This window comes from Scyliorhinus torazame, chromosome 24 (assembly GCF_047496885.1).
Source record: "Scyliorhinus torazame isolate Kashiwa2021f chromosome 24, sScyTor2.1, whole genome shotgun sequence".
In the NCBI taxonomy this organism is placed as follows: Eukaryota; Metazoa; Chordata; class Chondrichthyes; order Carcharhiniformes; family Scyliorhinidae; genus Scyliorhinus; species Scyliorhinus torazame.
The window spans coordinates 36870438-36889040 of NC_092730.1; the positions used below are offsets into that span (position 1 = coordinate 36870438).

The 18603-nt window shown below is 52.1% G+C and overlaps 1 long non-coding RNA gene across 1 annotated transcript in view; it reads right to left on the reverse strand.

Annotated features, from left to right (window-relative positions):
* LOC140400008 (uncharacterized) overlaps window positions 1-17042 on the reverse strand; it is a 40418-nt gene extending 23376 nt beyond the window's left edge. The window contains exons 1-2 of the long non-coding RNA XR_011937960.1: window positions 16982-17042; window positions 16575-16653 (exon numbers count right to left, since the gene is read on the reverse strand). This is a non-coding gene — a long non-coding RNA (uncharacterized lncRNA). The remainder of the gene's footprint in view (window positions 1-16574; window positions 16654-16981) is intronic.
* Window positions 17043-18603: the final 1561 nt, after the last annotated feature.

Here is an 18603-nt window from a genome sequence, read left to right on the forward strand (position 1 = left end):
TAGTAATTGACCCCTCTACCCTGGGGAAAAGCCTCTGACTATCCACTCTGTCTATGCCCCTCATAATTTTGTAGACCTCTATCAGGTCGCCCCTCAACCTCCTTCGTTCCAGAGAGAACAAACCGAGTTTATTCAATCGCTCCTCATAGCTTATGCCCTCCATACCAGGCAACATTCTGGTAAATCTCTTCTGCACCCTCTCTAAAGCCTCCACATCCTTCTGGTAGTGTGGCGACCAGAATTGAACACTATACTCCAAGTGTGGCCTAACTAAGGTTCTATACAGCTGCAACATGACTTGCCAATTCTTATACTCAATGCCCCGTCCAATGAAGGCAAGCATGCCGTATGCCTTCTTGACTACCTTCTCCACCTGTGTTGCCCCTTTCAATGACCTGTGGACCTGTACTCCTAGATCTCTTTGACTTTCAATACTCTTGAGGGTTCTACCATTTACTGTATATTCCCTACCTGCATTAGCCCTTCCAAAATGCATTACCTCACATTTGTCCGGATTAAACTCCATCTGCCATCTCTCCGCCCAAGTCTCCAGACAATCTAAATCCTGCTGTATCCTCAGACAGTCCTCATCGCTATCCGCAATTCCACCAACCTTTGTGTCGTCTGCAAACTTACTAATCAGACCAGTTACATTTTCCTCCAAATCATTTATATATACTACAAACAGCAAAGGTCCCAGCACTGATCCCTGTGGAACACCACTGGTCACAGCCCTCCAATTAGAAAAGCATCCCTCCATTGCTACCCTCTGCCTTCTATGGCCTAGCCAGTTCTGAATCCACCTTGCCAGCTCACCCCTGATCCCGTGTGACTTCACCTTTTGTACTAGTCTACCATGAGGGACCTTGTCAAAGGCCTTACTGAAGTCCATGTAGACAACATCCACTGCCCTACCTGCATCAATCATCTTAGTGACCTCCTCGAAAAACTCTATCAAGTTAGTGAGACACGACCTCCCCTTCACAAAACCGTGCTGCCTCTCACTAATACGTCCATTTGCTTCCAAATGGGAGTAGATCCTGTCTCGAAGAATTCTCTCCAGTAATTTCCCTACCACTGAAGTAAGGCTCACCGGCCTGTAGTTCCCGGGATTATCCTTGCTACCCTTCTTAAACAGAGGAACAACATTGGCTATTCTCCAGTCCTCCGGGACATCCCCTGAAGACAGCGAGGATCCAAAGATTTCTGTCAAGGCCTCAGCAATTTCCTCTCCAGCCTCCTTCAGTATTCTGGGGTAGATCCCATCAGGCCCTGGGGACTTATCTACCTTAATATTTTTTAAGACACCCAACACCTCGTCTTTTTGGATCACAATGTGACCCAGGCTATCTACACCCCCTTGTCCAGACTCAACATCTACCAATTCCTTCTCTTTGGTGAATACTGATGCAAAGTATTCATTTAGTACCTCGCCCATTTCCTCTGGCTCCACACATAGATTCCCTTGCCTATCCTTCAGTGGGCCAACCCTTTCCCTGGCTACCCTCTTGCTTTTTATGTACGTGTAAAAAGCCTTGGGATTTTCCTTAACCCTATTTGCCAATGACTTTTCATGACCCCTTCTAGCCCTCCTGACTCCTTGCTTAAGTTCCTTCCTAATTTCCTTATATGCCACACAGGCTTCGTCTGTTCCCAGCCTTTTAGCCCTGACAAATGCCTCCTTTTTCTTTTTGACGAGGCCTACAATATCACTCGTCATCCAAGGTTCCCGAAAATTGCCGTATTTATCTTTCTTCCTCACAGGAACATGCCTGTCCTGTATTCCCTTCAACTGACACTTGAAAGCCTCCCACATGTCAGATGTTGATTTGCCCTCAAACATCCGCCCCCAATCTATGTTCTTCAGTTCCCACCTAATATTGTCATAATTAGCCTTCCCCCAATTTAGCACATTCATCCTCGGACCACTCTTATCCTTGTCCACCAGTACTTTAAAACTTACTGAATTGTGGTCACTGTTACCGAAATGCTCCCCTACTGAAACATCTACCACCTGGCCGGGCTCATTCCCCAATACCAGGTCCAGTACCGCCCCTTCCCTAGTTGGACTGTCTACATATTGTTTTAAGAAGCCCTCCTGGATGCTCCTTACAAACTCCGCCCCGTCTAAGCCCCTGGCACTAAGTGAGTCCCAGTCAATATTGGGGAAGTTGAAGTCTCCCATCACCACAACCCTGTTGTTTTTACTCTTTTCCAAAATCTGTCTACCTATCTGCTCCTCTATCTCCCGCTGGCTGTTGGGAGGCCTGTAGTATACCCCCAACATTGTGACTGCACCCTTCTTATTCCTGATCTCTACCCATATAGCCTCACTGCCCTCTGAGGTGTCCTCTCGCAGTATAGCTGTGATATTCTCCCGAACAAGTAGCGCAACTCCGCCTCCCCTTTTACATCCCCCTCTATCCCGCCTGAAACATCTAAATCCTGGAACGTTTAGCTGCCAATCCTGCCCTTCCCTCAACCAGGTCTCTGTAATGGCAATAACATCATAGTTCCAAGTAGTAATCCAAGCTCTAAGTTCATCTGCCTTACCCGTAATGCTCCTTGCATTAAAACATAGGCACTTCAGGCCACCAGACCCGCTGTGTTCAGCAACTTTTCCCCGTCTGCTCTGCCTCAGAGCCACACTGTCCCTATTCCCTAGTTCTCCCTCAATGCTCTCACCTTCTGACCTATTGCTCCCGTACCCACCCCCCTGCCATACTAGTTTAAACCCTCCCGTGTGACACTAGCAAACCTCGCGGCCAGGATATTTATGCCTCTTATGTGTGTATGAGAGAGTGCGTGTGTGAGCATGTGTGTTTGTGAGCATGTTTGCATTTTACCCTCATTATCTCTCTTTGATATATTTAACATATTTTACTGTTCCTGCCCAGATACTGGTGTGTGTGAAAGAGAGTGTGAGTGTGTGGTTTACCATCATTTGTTCTCTATGATATATGATGCACATTGTACTGCTTATTAGTCAGTTACTGTTGTGACATTGAGTGTGAGTATCTGAAAGTGTGTGAATATGAAAAAGTGTGAGCATATGCAAGAAAGTGTGTCAGTCTGTGTGAGGGAGTGTGCGAGTGTGAGAAATAATCTGCATGAGTGTGAGTGTGTGGGGAGAGAGAGTGTGTTTTACCTTCATTGTCTCTGTGATATATAACATATTTTACTGCTCAGTAACAGGTGTGTGACTGTGTTTTATCCTCACTGTCTGTCTATCATATAGACCGCATTGCGGTCACTGCATCCAGAAAGTGTACCTGAGCAAGACACCCTCGGTATTCAAGTCAAGTCAAGCATCCAGCACAGCCCAATAGAGCGGAGCTGCTGATTGGCTGTTGTGGGGACAATTTGCACCTGTACATTGCGATCACTGCATCCAAAAGGTGGTTTGTGGAAGAGCTGTTGTCAAGTGACAGTTAAATCCGAAACACTTCTTCAGTGTTTCCCTCCCTACCTCCTCCTCTAACCAAAAAAAAAAGACAATCTCTGTAAGGATCCCAGCCGAGTAAAGATCAAGAGGGATACTTGAGGGCAGGTAGAAGTAGAAAGACGTTGAACCGTGACGTCACAGCCTGCAGGTAAATGATTGGCTTGACTGGTAAGTAGTTTTTCTTTTCCCTGAGGTGTTATCGTGCGGGGTGCAGTGGTTGCTGAGTCTGTGCTTGCTGAGAAGGGGTGTACATTTTTTTTTTCAAATTTACTGTTGGGGGTGTAAAAATGGCAGGTGATCCCAGACCCGTGTTATGCTCCTCTTGCTCTACGTGGGAGTTCAGGGTCGCGGCAGATGCTCCTGACTCCTTCATGTGCGGGAAGTGTGTCCAGCTGCAGCTCCTGTTAGACCGCATGATGGCTCTGGAGCTGCGGATGGACTCACTTTGGAGCATCCGCGATGCTGAGGAGTTCGTGGATAGCACGTTCAGTGAGTTGGTCACACCGCAGATTAGGATTGGTAAGGGCGACAGCGAATGGGTGACCAAAAGGCAGAGAAAGGGCAGGAAGGCAGTGCTGGTGTCCCCTGCAGCCATCTCCCTCCAAAACAGGTATACCGTTTTGGATACTGTTAGGGGAGATGACTCTCCAGGGGAAGGCAGTAGTAGCCAGGCTCATGGCACCATGGCTGGCTCTGCTGAACAGAAGGGCGGGAAAAAGACTGGCAGGGCTATAGTCATAGGGGATTCAATTGTAAGGGGAATAGACAGGCATTTCTGTGGTCGAAAACGAGACTCCCGAATGGTATGTTGCCTCCCGGGTGCACGGGTCAGGGTTATCTCAGATCGGCTGCAGGAAATACTGAAGGGGGAGGGTGAACAGCCAGTTGTCGTGGTGCATATAGGCACCAAAGATATAGGTAAAAAACGGGATGAGGTCCTACAATCAGAATTTAGGGAGTTAGGAGACAAGTTAAAAAGTAGGACCTCAAAGGTAGTAATCTCAGGATTGCTACCAGTGCCACGAGACAGTCAGATTAGAAATTCAAGAATAGTCAGAGTTAATACGTGGCTTGAGAGATGGTGCAGGAGGGAGGGTTTCAGATTTTTGGGACATTGGAACCGGTTCAGGGGGCAGTGGGACCATTACAAATTGGATGGTCGACACCTGGGCAGGACTGGAACCAATGTCCTAGAGTGCGCTTTTGCTAACACTGTTGTGGAGGTTTTAAACTAATGTGGCAGGGGGATGGGAACCAGATTAGGAAGTTAGAGGTCGTAAAGAGGCAGCAACTAAAGCCAGTAAGGTACTAGATAATAAACTCAATGTGACTAAGGGGAAGGGTAGACAGGGAAGAGATGATGAACGCAAAGGGACAGAGGTTTCAATGCGAGAAGTGTAGCAGGTAAGGCAGATGAACTTAGGGCTTGGTTAGTACCTGGGAATATGATGTTATTGGTATTACTGAGACTTGGTTAAGGGAAGGGCAAGACTGGCAACTAAATATCCCAGGGTATAGATGCTTCAGGAGGGATAGAGAGGGAGGGAAAAGGAGTGGAGGAGTTGCATTACTGGTCAGAGATGATATCACAGCTGTGATTAAGGAGGGCACGATGGAGGATTCGAGCACCGAGGCAATATGGGTAGGGCTAAGAAATAGGAAGGGTGCAGTAACATTGTTGGGACTTTACTACAGGCCTCCCCAAAGCGAGCGTGAAGTAGAGGTACAAATATGTAGACAAATTATAGAAAAATGTAGGAGCAATAGGGTGGTTGTGATGGGAGATTTTAGCTTCCCCAATATTGAATGGGACTCATGTAGTGTTGGAGGCGTAGATGGAGCAGAATTTGTAAGGAGCATCCAGGAGAGTTTTTTAGAGCAGTGTGTAAATAGTCCAACTCGGGAAGGGGCCATACTGGGCCTGGTATTGGAGAATGATCCCGGCCATGTGGTTGAAGTTTCAGTCGGTGATTACTTTGGGAATACCGATCACAATTCCGTAAGTTTTAGAATACTCATGGACAAAGACGAAAGTGGTCCTAAAGGAAGAGTACTAAATTGGGGAAAGGCCAAGTTTAACAAAATTCGACAGGAGCTAGGGAATGTGGATTGGGAGCAGCTGTTTAAGGGTAAATCCACATTTGAAATGTGGGAGTCTTTTAAGGAAAGGTCGATTAGAGTGCAGGACAGACATGTCCCTGTGAAAATGAGGGATAGATATGGCAAGATTAGGGAACCATGGATGACGGGTGGAATTGTGAGACTAGCTAAGATGAAAAAGGAAGCATGCATAAGATCTAGGTGACTTAAAACTGATGAAGCTTTGGAGGAATATCGGGAAAGTGGGACAAATCTCAAATGCGCAACAAAGAGGGCTAAAAGGGGTCATGAAATATCTTTGGCAAACAGGGTTAAGGAAAATCCCAAAGCCTTTTATTCGTATATAAGGAGCAAGAGGGTAACTAGAGAAAGGATTGGCCCACTCAAAGACAAAACAGGGGATTTATGCGTGGAGTCAGAGGAAATGGGTGAGCTTATTAATGAGTACTTTGCATCGGTATTCACCAAGGAGAGGGATATGATGGATGTTGAGGCTAGGGATGGATGATTAAATACTCTAGGTCAAGTCGGCATAAGGAAGGGGGAAGTTTTGGGGATTCTAAAAGGCATTAAAGGGGCTGTTTAGCACACTGGGCTAAATCGCTGGCTTTGAAAGCAGACCAAGGCAGGCCAGCAGCACGGTTCAATTCCCGTAACAGCCTCCCCGAAAAGGCGCCGGAATGTGGTGACTAGGGGCTTTTCACAGGAACTTAATTGAAGCCTACTTGTGACAATAAGCCATTTTCATTTCATTTCATTTCATTTCATTCATTCATTCATTCATTCATTTCATTTCATTTTCATTAAGGTGGACAAGTCCCCAGGTCCGAATGGGATCTATCCCAGGTTTCTGAGGGAAGTGAGGGACAAAATAGCTGGGGCCTTAACAGATATCTTTGCAGCATCCTTGAGCACGGGTGACGTTGCGGCGGACTGGAGAATTGCTAATGTTATCCCTTTGTTTAAGAAGGGTAGCAGGGATAATACAGGCAATTATAGACCTGTGTGCTTGACGTCAGTGGTAGGCAAACTGTTGGAGAAGATACTAAGGGACAGGACCCATTCACATTTGGAAGAAAATAGATTTATCAGCGATAGGCAGCATGGTTTTGTGCAGGGAACGTCATGTCTTACAAACCTCATAGAATTGTTTGAGGAAGTGACAATGCTAATTGATGAGGGAAGGGCTGTAGATGTCATATACATGGACTTCAGTAAAGCGTTGGATAAAGTTTCCCATGGCAGGTTGATGGAAAAAGTGAAATCGTATGGGGTTCAGGGTGTACTAGCTAGTTGGATAAAGAACTGGCTGGGCAACAGGAGACATAAAGTAGTGATGGAAGGGTGTGTCTCAAAACGGAGAAAGGTGACTAGTGGTGTTCCACAGGGCTCCATGCTCGGACCACTGTTGTTTGTGATATACATAAATGATCTGGACGAAGGTATACGTGGTCTGATTAGCACGTTTGCAGGTGATACTAAGATTGGTGGAGTTGCAGATAGCGAGGAGGACTGTCAGAGAATACAGGCAAATATATATAGATTGGAGAGTTGGGCAGAGAAATGGCAGGTGGAGTTCAATCCAGGCAAATGCGAGGTGATGCATTTTGGAAGATCTAATACAAGAGTCGGCAGGTCAAGTTACAGTTGTATAGGACAACATTTAGGCTACATTTGGAATACTGCGTGCAGTTCTGGTTGCCACATTACCAAAAGGATGTGGATGTTTTAGAGAGGGTGCAGAGGAGGTTCACCAGGATGTTGCCTGGTATGGAGGGTGCTAGCTATGAAGAAAGGTTGAGTAGATTAGGATTGTTTTCTTTGGAAAGACGGAGGTTGAGGGGGGCCTGATTGAGGTCTACAAAATTATGAGAGGTATGGACAGGGTGGATAGCAACAAGCTTTTTCCAAGAGTGGGGGTGTCAATCACAAGGGGTCATGATTTCAAGGTGAGAGGGGGAAGGTTTAAGGGAGATGTGCGTGGAAAGTTTTTTACACGAGGGTGGTGGGCGCCTGAAACGCCTTGCCAGCAGAGGTGGTAGAGGCGGGCACGATAGCATCATGTAAGATGCATCTAGACAAATATATGAACGGTCGGGGAACAGAGGGAAGTAGAAGACAGGTTTAGATAAAGGATCTGGATCGGCGCAGGCTGGGAGGGCTGAAGGGCCTGTTCCAGTGCTGTAATTTCCTTTGTTCTTTGTTCTATAACATATTTTACTGCTTACTGCTCAGAAACCGGTGTGTGTGAGAGAGAGTGTATGGGGAGAGCGTGTGTGAGCGTGTTTTGTACCCTCACTGTCCCTCTGTGACATCAGTAAGAAGTCTTGCAACACCAGGTTAAAGTTCAACAGGTGGGTAATTGAAACAAACCTTTTGGACTTTAACCTGGTGTAAGGCTTCTTACTGTGCTCACCCTAGTCCAACGGTGGCATCTCCACATCATCTCTGTGATATATAACACATTTTACTGCTCAGTAACAGGTGTTGGAGAGTGTGCGAGTGTGTGTTTTATCCTCACTGTCTGTCTATCATATACAACATATTTTGCTGCTCACTGCTCAGTTACTGGAGTGTGTGAGTATGTGAGAGTGGCGAGAGTGTGTTTTATCCTCACTGTCCCTCTGAGACATGAAACACGTATTTAACTGCTTACTGCTCAGTGACTGGTGTGTGTGAGAGAGAGTGTTTGCATGAGAGTGTGAAGGTGTGATTTGCCCTCATTGTTTCTCCGTGATATATAATGCTTACGGGTGTGTGTGAGAGAGTGTGTGTGTGTGTGTGTGTGTGTATGAGTGTGTCTGTATTTTATCCTCACTGTCACTCTATGATATATGACATATATTTTACTGCTTACTGCTCAATTGATGGTGTATGAGTGTGAGTGAGAGAGTGTGTGAGATCTCTCAGTGATATCTAACACATATTTTACAGCTTACTGTTCAGTCCCTGGTGTGTGTCTGTGTGTGAGAAAGAGAGAGAGTGTGAGTAGAAGTGTGTGTGTGGATGTCAGTTTTCTCCTCACTGTCTCTGTGATATATAATGCATATATTAGTGTCTGCTGTTCAGTTACTGATATGTTTGAGAGTGGGTGTGCAAGACTGGGCGTGCGTGAGAGAGGGTGGGCGTGCGTGAGAGAGGGTGGGCGTGCGTGAGGGAGGGTGGGCGTGCGTGAGGGAGGGCGGGCGTGCGTGAGGGAGGGCGGGCGTGCGTGAGGGAGGGCGGGCGTGCGTGAGGGAGGGCGGGCGTGCGTGAGGGAGGGCGGGCGTGCGTGAGGGAGGGCGGGCGTGCGTGAGGGAGGGCGGGCGTGCGTGAGGGAGGGCGGGCGTGCGTGAGGGAGGGCGGGCGTGCGTGAGGGAGGGCGGGCGTGCGTGAGGGAGGGCGGGCGTGCGTGAGGGAGGGCGGGCGTGCGTGAGGGAGGGCGGGCGTGCGAGAGGGAGGGCGGGCGTGCGAGAGGGAGGGCGGGCGTGAGGGAGGGTGGGCGGGCGTGAGGGAGGGTGGGCGGGCGTGAGGGAGGGTGGGCGGGCGTGAGGGAGGGTGGGCGGGCGTGAGGGAGGGTGGGCGGGCGTGAGGGAGGGCGGGCGGGCGTGAGGGAGGGCGGGCGGGCGTGAGGGAGGGCGGGCGTGAGGGAGGGCGGGCGGGCGTGAGGGAGGCCGGGCGGGCGTGAGGGAGGCCGGGCGGGCGTGAGGGAGGCCGGGCGGGCGTGAGGGTGGGCGGGCGGGCGTGAGGGTGGGCGGGCGGGCGTGAGGGTGGGCGGGCGGGCGTGAGAGAGGGCGGGCGGGCGTGAGAGAGGGCGGGCGGGCGTGAGAGAGGGCGGGCGGGCGTGAGAGAGGGCGGGCGGGCGTGAGAGAGGGCGGGCGGGCGTGAGAGAGGGCGGGCGGGCGTGAGAGAGGGCGGGCGGGCGGGCGTGAGGGCGGGCGGGCGGGCGTGAGGGCGGGCGGGCGTGAGGGCGGGCGGGCGGGAGAGAGGGCGGGCGGGCGGGAGAGAGGGCGGGTGGGCGGGAGAGAGGGCGGGCGGGCGTGAGAGAGGGCGGGCGGGCGTGAGAGAGGGCGGGCGGGCGTGAGAGAGGGCGGGCGGGCGTGAGAGAGGGCGGGCGGGCGTGAGAGAGGGCGGGCGGGCGTGAGAGAGGGCGGGCGGGCGTGAGAGAGGGCGGGCGGGCGTGAGAGAGGGCGGGCGGGCGTGAGAGAGGGCGGGCGGGCGTGAGAGAGGGCGGGCGGGCGTGAGAGAGGGCGGGCGGGCGTGAGAGAGGGCGGGCGGGCGTGAGAGAGGGCGGGCGGGCGTGAGAGAGGGCGGGCGGGCGTGAGAGAGGGCGGGCGGGCGTGAGAGAGGGCGGGCGGGCGTGAGAGAGGGCGGGCGGGCGTGAGAGAGGGCGGGCGGGCGTGAGAGAGGGCGGGCGTGCGTGAGAGAGGGCGGGCGTGCGTGAGAGAGGGCGGGCGTGCGTGAGAGAGGGCGGGCGTGCGTGAGAGAGAGCGGGCGTGCGTGAGAGAGAGTGGGCGTGCGTGAGAGAGAGAGAGAGTGGGCGTGCGTGAGACAGAGAGAGAGTGGGCGCGCGTGAGAGAGAGTGGGCGCGCGGGAGAGAGAGTGGGCGCGCGGGAGAGTGAGTGGGCGCGCGGGAGAGAGAGTGGGCGCGCGGGAGAGAGAGTGGGCGCGCGGGAGAGAGAGTGGGCGCGCGGGAGAGAGAGTGGGCGCGCGGGAGAGAGAGTGGGCGCGCGGGAGAGAGAGTGGGCGCGCGGGAGAGAGAGTGGGCGCGCGGGAGAGAGAGTGGGCGCGCGGGAGAGAGAGTGGGCGCGCGGGAGAGAGAGTGGGCGCGCGGGAGAGAGAGTGGGCGCGCGGGAGAGAGAGTGGGCGCGCGGGAGAGAGAGTGTGCGCGCGGGAGAGAGAGTGGGCGCGCGGGAGAGAGAGTGGGCGCGCGGGAGAGAGAGTGGGCGCGCGGGAGAGAGAGTGGGCGCGCGTGAGAGAGAGTGGGCGCGCGTGAGAGAGAGTGGGCGCGCGGGAGAGAGAGTGGGCGCGCGGGGAGAGAGAGTGGGCGCGCGGGAGAGAGAGTGGGCGCGCGTGAGAGAGAGTGGGCGCGCGTGAGAGAGAGTGGGCGCGCGTGAGAGAGAGTGGGCGCGCGTGGGAGAGAGTGGGCGCGCGTGGGAGAGAGTGGGCGCGCGTGAGAGAGAGTGGGCGCGCGTGAGAGAGAGTGGGCGCGCGTGAGAGAGAGTGGGCGCGCGTGAGAGAGAGTGGGCGCGCGTGAGAGAGAGTGGGCGCGCGTGAGAGAGAGTGGGCGCGCGTGAGAGAGAGTGGGCGCGCGTGAGAGAGAGTGGGCGCGCGTGAGAGAGAGTGGGCGCGCGTGAGAGAGAGTGGGCGCGCGTGAGAGAGAGTGGGCGCGCGTGAGAGAGAGTGGGCGCGCGTGAGAGAGAGTGGGCGCGCGTGAGAGAGAGTGGGCGCGCGTGAGAGAGAGTGGGCGCGCGTGAGAGAGAGTGGGCGCGCGTGGGAGAGAGTGGGCGCGCGTGGGAGAGAGTGGGCGCGCGTGAGAGAGAGTGGGCGCGCGTGAGAGAGAGTGGGCGCGCGTGAGAGAGAGTGGGCGCGCGTGAGAGAGAGTGGGCGCGCGTGAGAGAGAGTGGGCGCGCGTGAGAGAGAGTGGGCGCGCGTGAGAGAGAGTGGGCGCGCGTGAGAGAGAGTGGGCGCGCGTGAGAGAGAGTGGGCGCGCGTGAGAGAGAGTGGGCGCGCGTGAGAGAGAGTGGGCGCGCGTGAGAGAGAGTGGGCGCGCGTGAGAGAGAGTGGGCGCGCGTGGGAGAGAGTGGGCGCGCGTGGGAGAGAGTGGGCGCGCGTGGGAGAGAGTGGGCGCGCGTGGGAGAGAGTGGGCGCGCGTGGGAGAGAGTGGGCGCGCGTGGGAGAGAGTGGGCGCGCGTGGGAGAGAGCGGGCGCGCGTGGGAGAGAGCGGGCGCGCGTGGGAGAGAGCGGGCGCGCGTGGGAGAGAGTGGGCGCGCGTGGGAGAGAGCGGGCGCGCGTGAGAGAGAGCGGGGCGCGCGTGAGAGAGAGCGGGCGCGCGTGGGAGAGAGCGGGCGCGCGTGGGAGAGAGTGGGCGCGCGTGGGAGAGAGTGGGCGCGCGTGGGAGAGAGTGGGCGCGCGTGGGAGAGAGTGGGCGCGCGTGGGAGAGAGTGGGCGCGCGTGGGAGAGAGTGGGCGCGTGTGGGAGAGAGAGGGCGCGCGTGGGAGAGAGAGGGCGCGCGTGGGAGAGAGAGGGCGCGCGTGGGAGAGAGAGGGCGCGCGTGGGAGAGAGAGGGCGCGCGTGGGAGAGAGTGGGCGCGCGTGGGAGAGAGAGGGCGCGCGTGGGTGAGAGTGGGCGCGCGTGGGAGAGAGAGGGCACGCGTGGGAGAGAGAGGGCGCGCGTGGGAGAGAGAGGGCGCGCGTGGGAGAGAGAGGGCGCGCGTGGGAGTGAGTGGGGCGCGCGTGGGAGAGAGTGGGCGCGCGTGGGAGAGAGAGGGCGCGCGTGGGAGAGAGAGGGCGCGCGTGGGAGAGAGAGGGCGCGCGTGGGAGAGAGAGGGCGCGCGTGGGAGAGAGAGGGCGCGCGTGGGAGAGAGAGGGCGCGCGTGGGAGAGAGAGGGCGCGCGTGGGAGAGAGAGGGCGCGCGTGGGAGAGAGAGGGCGCGCGTGGGAGAGAGAGGGCGCGCGTGGGAGAGAGAGGGCGCGCGTGGGAGAGAGAGGGCGCGCTTGGGACAGAGAGAGCGCGCGTGAGACAGAGAGGGCGCGCGTGAGACAGAGAGGGCGCGCGTGAGACAGAGAGGGCGCGCGTGAGACAGAGAGGGCGCGCGTGAGACAGAGAGGGCGCGCGTGAGACAGAGAGGGCGCGCGTGAGACAGAGAGGGCGCGCGTGAGACAGAGAGGGCGCGCGTGAGACAGAGAGGGCGCGCGTGAGACAGAGAGGGCGCGCGTGAGACAGAGAGGGCGCGCGTGAGACAGAGAGGGCGCGCGTGAGACAGAGAGGGCGCGCGTGAGACAGAGAGGGCGCGCGTGAGACAGAGAGGGCGCGCGTGAGACAGAGAGGGCGCGCGTGAGACAGAGAGGGCGCGCGTGAGACAGAGAGGGCGCGCGTGAGACAGAGAGGGCGCGCGTGAGACAGAGAGGGCGCGCGTGAGACAGAGAGGGCGCGCGTGAGACAGAGAGGGCGCGCGTGAGACAGAGAGGGCGCGCGTGAGACAGAGAGGGCGCGCGTGAGACAGAGAGGGCGCGCGTGAGACAGAGAGGGCGCGCGTGAGACAGAGAGGACGCGCGTGAGACAGAGAGGGCGCGCGTGAGACAGAGAGGGCGCGCGTGAGACAGAGAGGGCGCGCGTGAGACAGAGAGGGCGCGCGTGAGACAGAGAGGGCGCGCGTGAGACAGAGAGGGCGCGCGTGAGACAGAGAGGGCGCGCGTGAGACAGAGAGGGCGCGCGTGAGACAGAGAGGGCGCGCGTGAGAGAGAGTGAGCGCGCGTGAGAGAGAATGAGTGCGCGTGAAAGTGTGGGTGTGCGTGAGAGAGAGTGGGTGTGTGTGTGAGAGTGGGTGTACGGGAGAGAGAGTGGGTGTACGTGAGAGAATGGGTGTGCGTGAGAGAGAGTGGGTATGCGTGAGAGAGAGTGGGTATATGAGCAAGTGAGTCTATGTGTATTCAACCCTTATTGTCTCTCTTTGATATATAACAGATATTTAGCTGTTGCTGCTCAGTTACTGGGGTGTGTGGTGAGTGTGTGAGAGAGAGAGTTCTTCCTTCACTGTCTCTGTGATATATGATGCATATTTTACTGCTTACTGCTCAGTTACTGTTGTGAGAGTGTGTGATCATCAGAGTATGAGAGTGTGAGTGTGTGTGAGGGAGTGTGTGTGAGAGAATGTGTCACTGTGTGCGGGGGAGTGTATGAGTGTGAGAAATAGTCTAGGTGAGTGTGTCTTTTTCCTTCATTATCTCTGTGATACATAACACATATTTTACTGCTCAGTTACTGGTGTGCGAGTGTGTGTTTTACCCCCACTGTCCCTCTGCGATAGAAAACGCATATTTAACTGCTTACTGCTCAGTGAATGGTGACCCTCACTGCCTCTCTGTGATATATAATGCATATTTTTCCGCTCAGTTACTGGTGTGAGTGTGTGAATGAGATAGTGTACGAGTGTGAGAGAGAGAATGTGTGAGAGAGAATGAAATAGGAGTTATATAGCATAGAGAGACAGTGAGGGTAAAGACACACTCTCACGCTCAACACTCACTATCTCTCTCACACACACACACACACACACACCAGTAACTGAGCAGTAAGCACAAGAATATTCATTATATATCACAGAGAGACAGTGAGTTCACTACACACACTCATGGATAGATAGTCCCAAAAGACGTGCTGTTAGGTAATTTGGACATTCTGAATTCTCCCTCCATGTACCCAAACAGGCGCCAGAATGTGGCGACTAGGGGATTTTCACAGGAACTTCATTGCAGTGTTAACAGAAGCCTACTTGTGACAATAAAGTACACATATTGTACTGCTTATGGCTCAATTCCTGGTGTGTGAGAGTGTGTGTGAGAGGGTGAGTCCGTGAGTATGTGTGAGGGATGGTGAATGTGTGTGAGAGGAACAGGGTGAAAAGTGGATGTGCTGCTGATGGGCAGAAGGGTGGCACAATGGTTAGCACTGCTGCCTCACAGTGCCAGAGACCGGACTTGCTTCCGACCTCAGGCGCCTGTTTGGGTATTGCAGAGTTTGGGTTTCCTCCGGGTGCTCCAGTTTCCTCCCATAGTCCAAAGATGTGCAGGTTAGGTGGATTCAATATGCTAAACTGTCCCTTGGTAGGGTTACAAGGAGAGGGGAGGGGGGGGGGTAGATTGGTCTTAGGTTAGCATGCTCATTCAGAAGGTCAATGCAGACTCGATGGGTTGAATGGCTCCCTTCTATGGGCAGCACGGTAGCATTGTGGATAGCACAATTGCTTCACAGCTCCAGGGTCCCAGGTTCGATTCCATCTTGGGTCACTGTCTGTGCGGAGTCTGCACATCCTCCCAGTGTCTGCGTGGGTTTCCTCCGGGTGCTCCGGTTTCCTCCCACAGTCCAAAGATGTGCAGTTTAGGTGGATTGGCCATGATAAATTGCCATTAGTGTCCAAAATTGCCCTTAGTGTTGGGTGGGGTTACTGGGTTATGGGGATAGGGTGGAGGTGTTGACCTTGGGTAAGGTGCTCTTTCCAAGAGCTGGTGCAGACTCGATGGGCCGAATGGCCTCCTTCTGCACTGTAAATTCTATGAAATCTTCTGCACTGTAGGGTTTCTATGAGAGAGAGAGAGAGAGTGTGTTTTACCCTCACTTTCTCTCTGATATATAACAAATATTTTTACTGCTTACTGCTCAGTCAGCAGTAAAATGTGAGACAGTGTGTGAGAGACAGCGTGAGTGTGTGTTTTACCCTCCCTGTCTCTCTATGATGTATAACACATATTTTACAGCTTACTGCTCAGTTACTGCTGTGTGACTGTCTGAGTGAGAGAGTGTCAGTGAGAGAGTGAGTCATTTTTTACCCTCACTGTATCTCTGTGGTATATATTGCAAATTGGATTGATTCCTGCTCAGTGACTGGTGTGTGTGTGAGAGAGGGAGAGTGTGTGTGTGAGTGTGAGTGAGTGAGTGTGTATTAACCTCACAGTCTCTCTGTGATATATAATTCATATTTTCTTGATTACTGCTCAGTTATTGATTTGTGAGCGTGTGGGAGAAAGTGCATGGTGTGAGTGTATGAGAGACAGAGTGTGAGTAAGTGTGTGTGTGTATAAACCTCACTGTTTCTCTGTGCTATATATGACATATTTTACTGCTTAATGCTCAGTTATTGGTGTGAGAGTGTGTGTTTCACCCTCAGACTCCCTGTGATATATAATGCATATTTAATGCTTACTGCTAAGTTACTTGTGAGTGAGCATGTGCATGAGAAAACGCGAGTGTGTGTTTTACCCTCACTGTCTATTTATGATATATGGCATATTTTACTGTTTCCTGCTCAGTTGTTGGTGTCTGAATGTGTGAGTGTGTTCTCCACGGTAGCTGTCTGTCTCTGTTATGGGTCAAGTGTTAGGGGGGAAATTAATTTGATTCTCTAACTCCTGTCTCTGTGCTTGCATTTGTAGCTGTCTGTCTCTGTTATGGGATTCTGGGTTTAATCTCAGTCTGTAATATTATTTACAGATACACGAGAGGACAGGTAATCTCAGTCTGTCCACCTCTCTGATGTGCAAGATATTATTGTGTTTTCTGTACTTGTCAATACCTGTTTTGTGAGTTAAGGGTGAACATTCTGTTCAGTATTGATCCTCCATTATTACTTTTAGTGATAACATTGATATGTTAAATGATGTATTTCCCTGTCTGTTTCATGAGAATGACACTGTACCATTATATCTGAGATTGTGTGAGATATTTGGATTGGAATTTAATATTTTGTTTTGGGAGGTGTCGCGGTCGAAGTTTATGATTAATTCGGCACTTTTCAATCAGCTGTACTATCCGACCTTCCACTTGTACCAAAGGTTCACAAATTGTGAGATGAAAGGATGGCCTGACAATTTTATAAGTGTCCTTTTGGAGAACTATTGAAATGTATCATTATTTGTTAATGCCTTATTCAAGTGCTTTGCTTCTGAAATATTTTAAACTAAGAAAGTTACAAAAGAGTGCAAATGGATACTTGCACATTGATTGCTGAATCTATAGCCTAATTAATACTATACTGATTACTTTACAGATGAAACGCTGTTATCAAAAGTTGATCCAACATTCCATGAGAGAGTAGGGGTGAATTGTGGGAAATTATCCCACCTGTCCTCTCATGTATCTGTAAATAATATTTACATTTTCTCCAGAAGTCCAGATTTATTTGAATTTCTTCAATTTGATAATGAGGACTGTTGGATTGGACATGTTTACCTGGGACTTGAGGTCTATGCGAGTCTGACTGCTTCTTTTCTCTGTGACGGTGGAGTTGATGTTGTGTCTGTGTCTCTGCAATGTTGGATTAATATTGTACTTACTGTCAGTTAGAAGGAGACAGCTGCACATTCCTCTTGCTGAAGAATCATCATCTTGGAACTCATCTCTTTATCTGTTGAACTAGGGGAAGAAAACAAATCTCTTGTAAATCAGGGCCAGATGAGGCCAATGATAGATCAATCTATTCTTTCAATTGATAATCAGTAAAATAAAGAAAATACTCTCCATATCCTAACCCATAATCAGACAAATAAGCCAGGCCCAGAAAGAGCTCTCCTTTCCCCCGCTCACTCCAAGTCCCGGAACAAGATCGTGCTCCGCTGCGCCTCTTGCAAACAGCCCCCGATTCTCCCTGAACTCCCCCGAGTCAGTAATGATCTCTGAGCCTCTTTGCTCACACGCCCAGATGGAGGTGCTGCTGCAATGAGAACGCTGTTTCCTCGCTGACCTGGTCCCTGACATTGACATTTCCCTCAGCTTCAACAAAGCGATTCAACTCAGTGCCAAATGGAGAGTGTGTGGGGGAGGGGCTGCGCATGCGCTCCCAATCTCAGAATGACGAGAGGCAAGCGGTTACCCCGGGCGTGCGCAGATCCCCGCAGCAATTCCGCATTGAGAATCAATGGGAGTATTCCCCATTTCACTGTCATTACTTGTGGAGCAAAACCTCCTATAGAGCCCGTGTTGGGGGGGACTGTGTGTGTGTCTGCAAATGGCCCTGTGCCCTCCGGCTCAACCAATCACCTTTATAGCTGTGTGTTTGTCCCAATGAGAGATTCAATTTGCAGTCATTGCCTGCAGCTTGTTTGTTATTACTCTGTCACTCAGCCCCTCAAACTCACACTTTCTGCAAACTACCATTTCACTGACTGACTTCATTTTTCATAGAAGCACACAATTTATTTTCAAAAATATACTTCATTTATAAAATCCCTTGAAATAAACATGGTCAAACATTTCAAATTGTCATCACAATAACATCGTTTCGTACAATAATATTTACATTTTCTCCAGAGCTCCAGATTTACTTGAATTTATTCAGTTGGATAATGAGGACATTAAACACATTTCAATATTTACATTACAATTCTTCTCAAAATATTTACATCGGTCATGTTACACCCTGTAAAGCTTCAATAATATTAAACAAACCCAGTTACCAGCCCCTCTTTAGTGTTAATCACACAGACCATAGGGCACAGGAGCAGAATTAGGCCACTCGGTCCATCGAGTCTGTTCCACCATCCAATCATGGCTGATAATTTTCCCATTCCTATTCTCCTGCCTTCTTCCATAACCCCTGATCCCCTTATTAATCAGATACTTATCTGCCTCGGTCTCAAAAACACTCAGTGATTTGGTCTCCTCTGGTTGAAGAGATTCCTCCCCCACTCTGTTTTAAATGATTGCCCTTTTAGTCTGAGATGGTGTCCTCTGGTTCTAGTTTTTCCTACAAGTGGAAACATCCTCTCCACATCCACTCTATCCAGGCCTCGCAGTATCCTACAAGTTTCAATAAGATCCCCCCTCATCCTTCTAAACTCCAACGGGTTTGAGGTTCACAAGGAGGAGGTGTCAGCAATTCTGGTAAGTGTGAAAATAGATAAGTCCCCTGGCCGGATGGGATTTATCTTTGGATTCTCTGGGAAGCTAGGGAGGAGATTGCTGAGCCTTTGGCTTTGATCTTTAAGTCATCTTTGTCTGCAGGAATAGTGCCAGAAGACTGGAGGATCGCAAATGTTGTCCCCTTGTTCAAGAAGGGAAGCAGAGACAACCACGGTAACTATAGACCAGTGAGCCCTACTTCTCTTGTGGGCAAAGTCTTAGAAAGTTTCAGAAGAGATAGGATGCATAATCATCTGGAAAGGAATAATTTGATTAGGGATAGTCAACACGGTTTTGTGAAGGGTAAGTCGTGCCTGGTGGATGAGGTAAAGCAGTTGATGTGCTGTATGTGGATTTCAGTAAAGCGTTCGATAAGGTTCCCCACGGTAGGCTATTGCAGAAAATACGGATGCATGGGATTCAGGGTGATTTAGCAGTTTGGATCAGAAATTGGCTAGCTGGAAG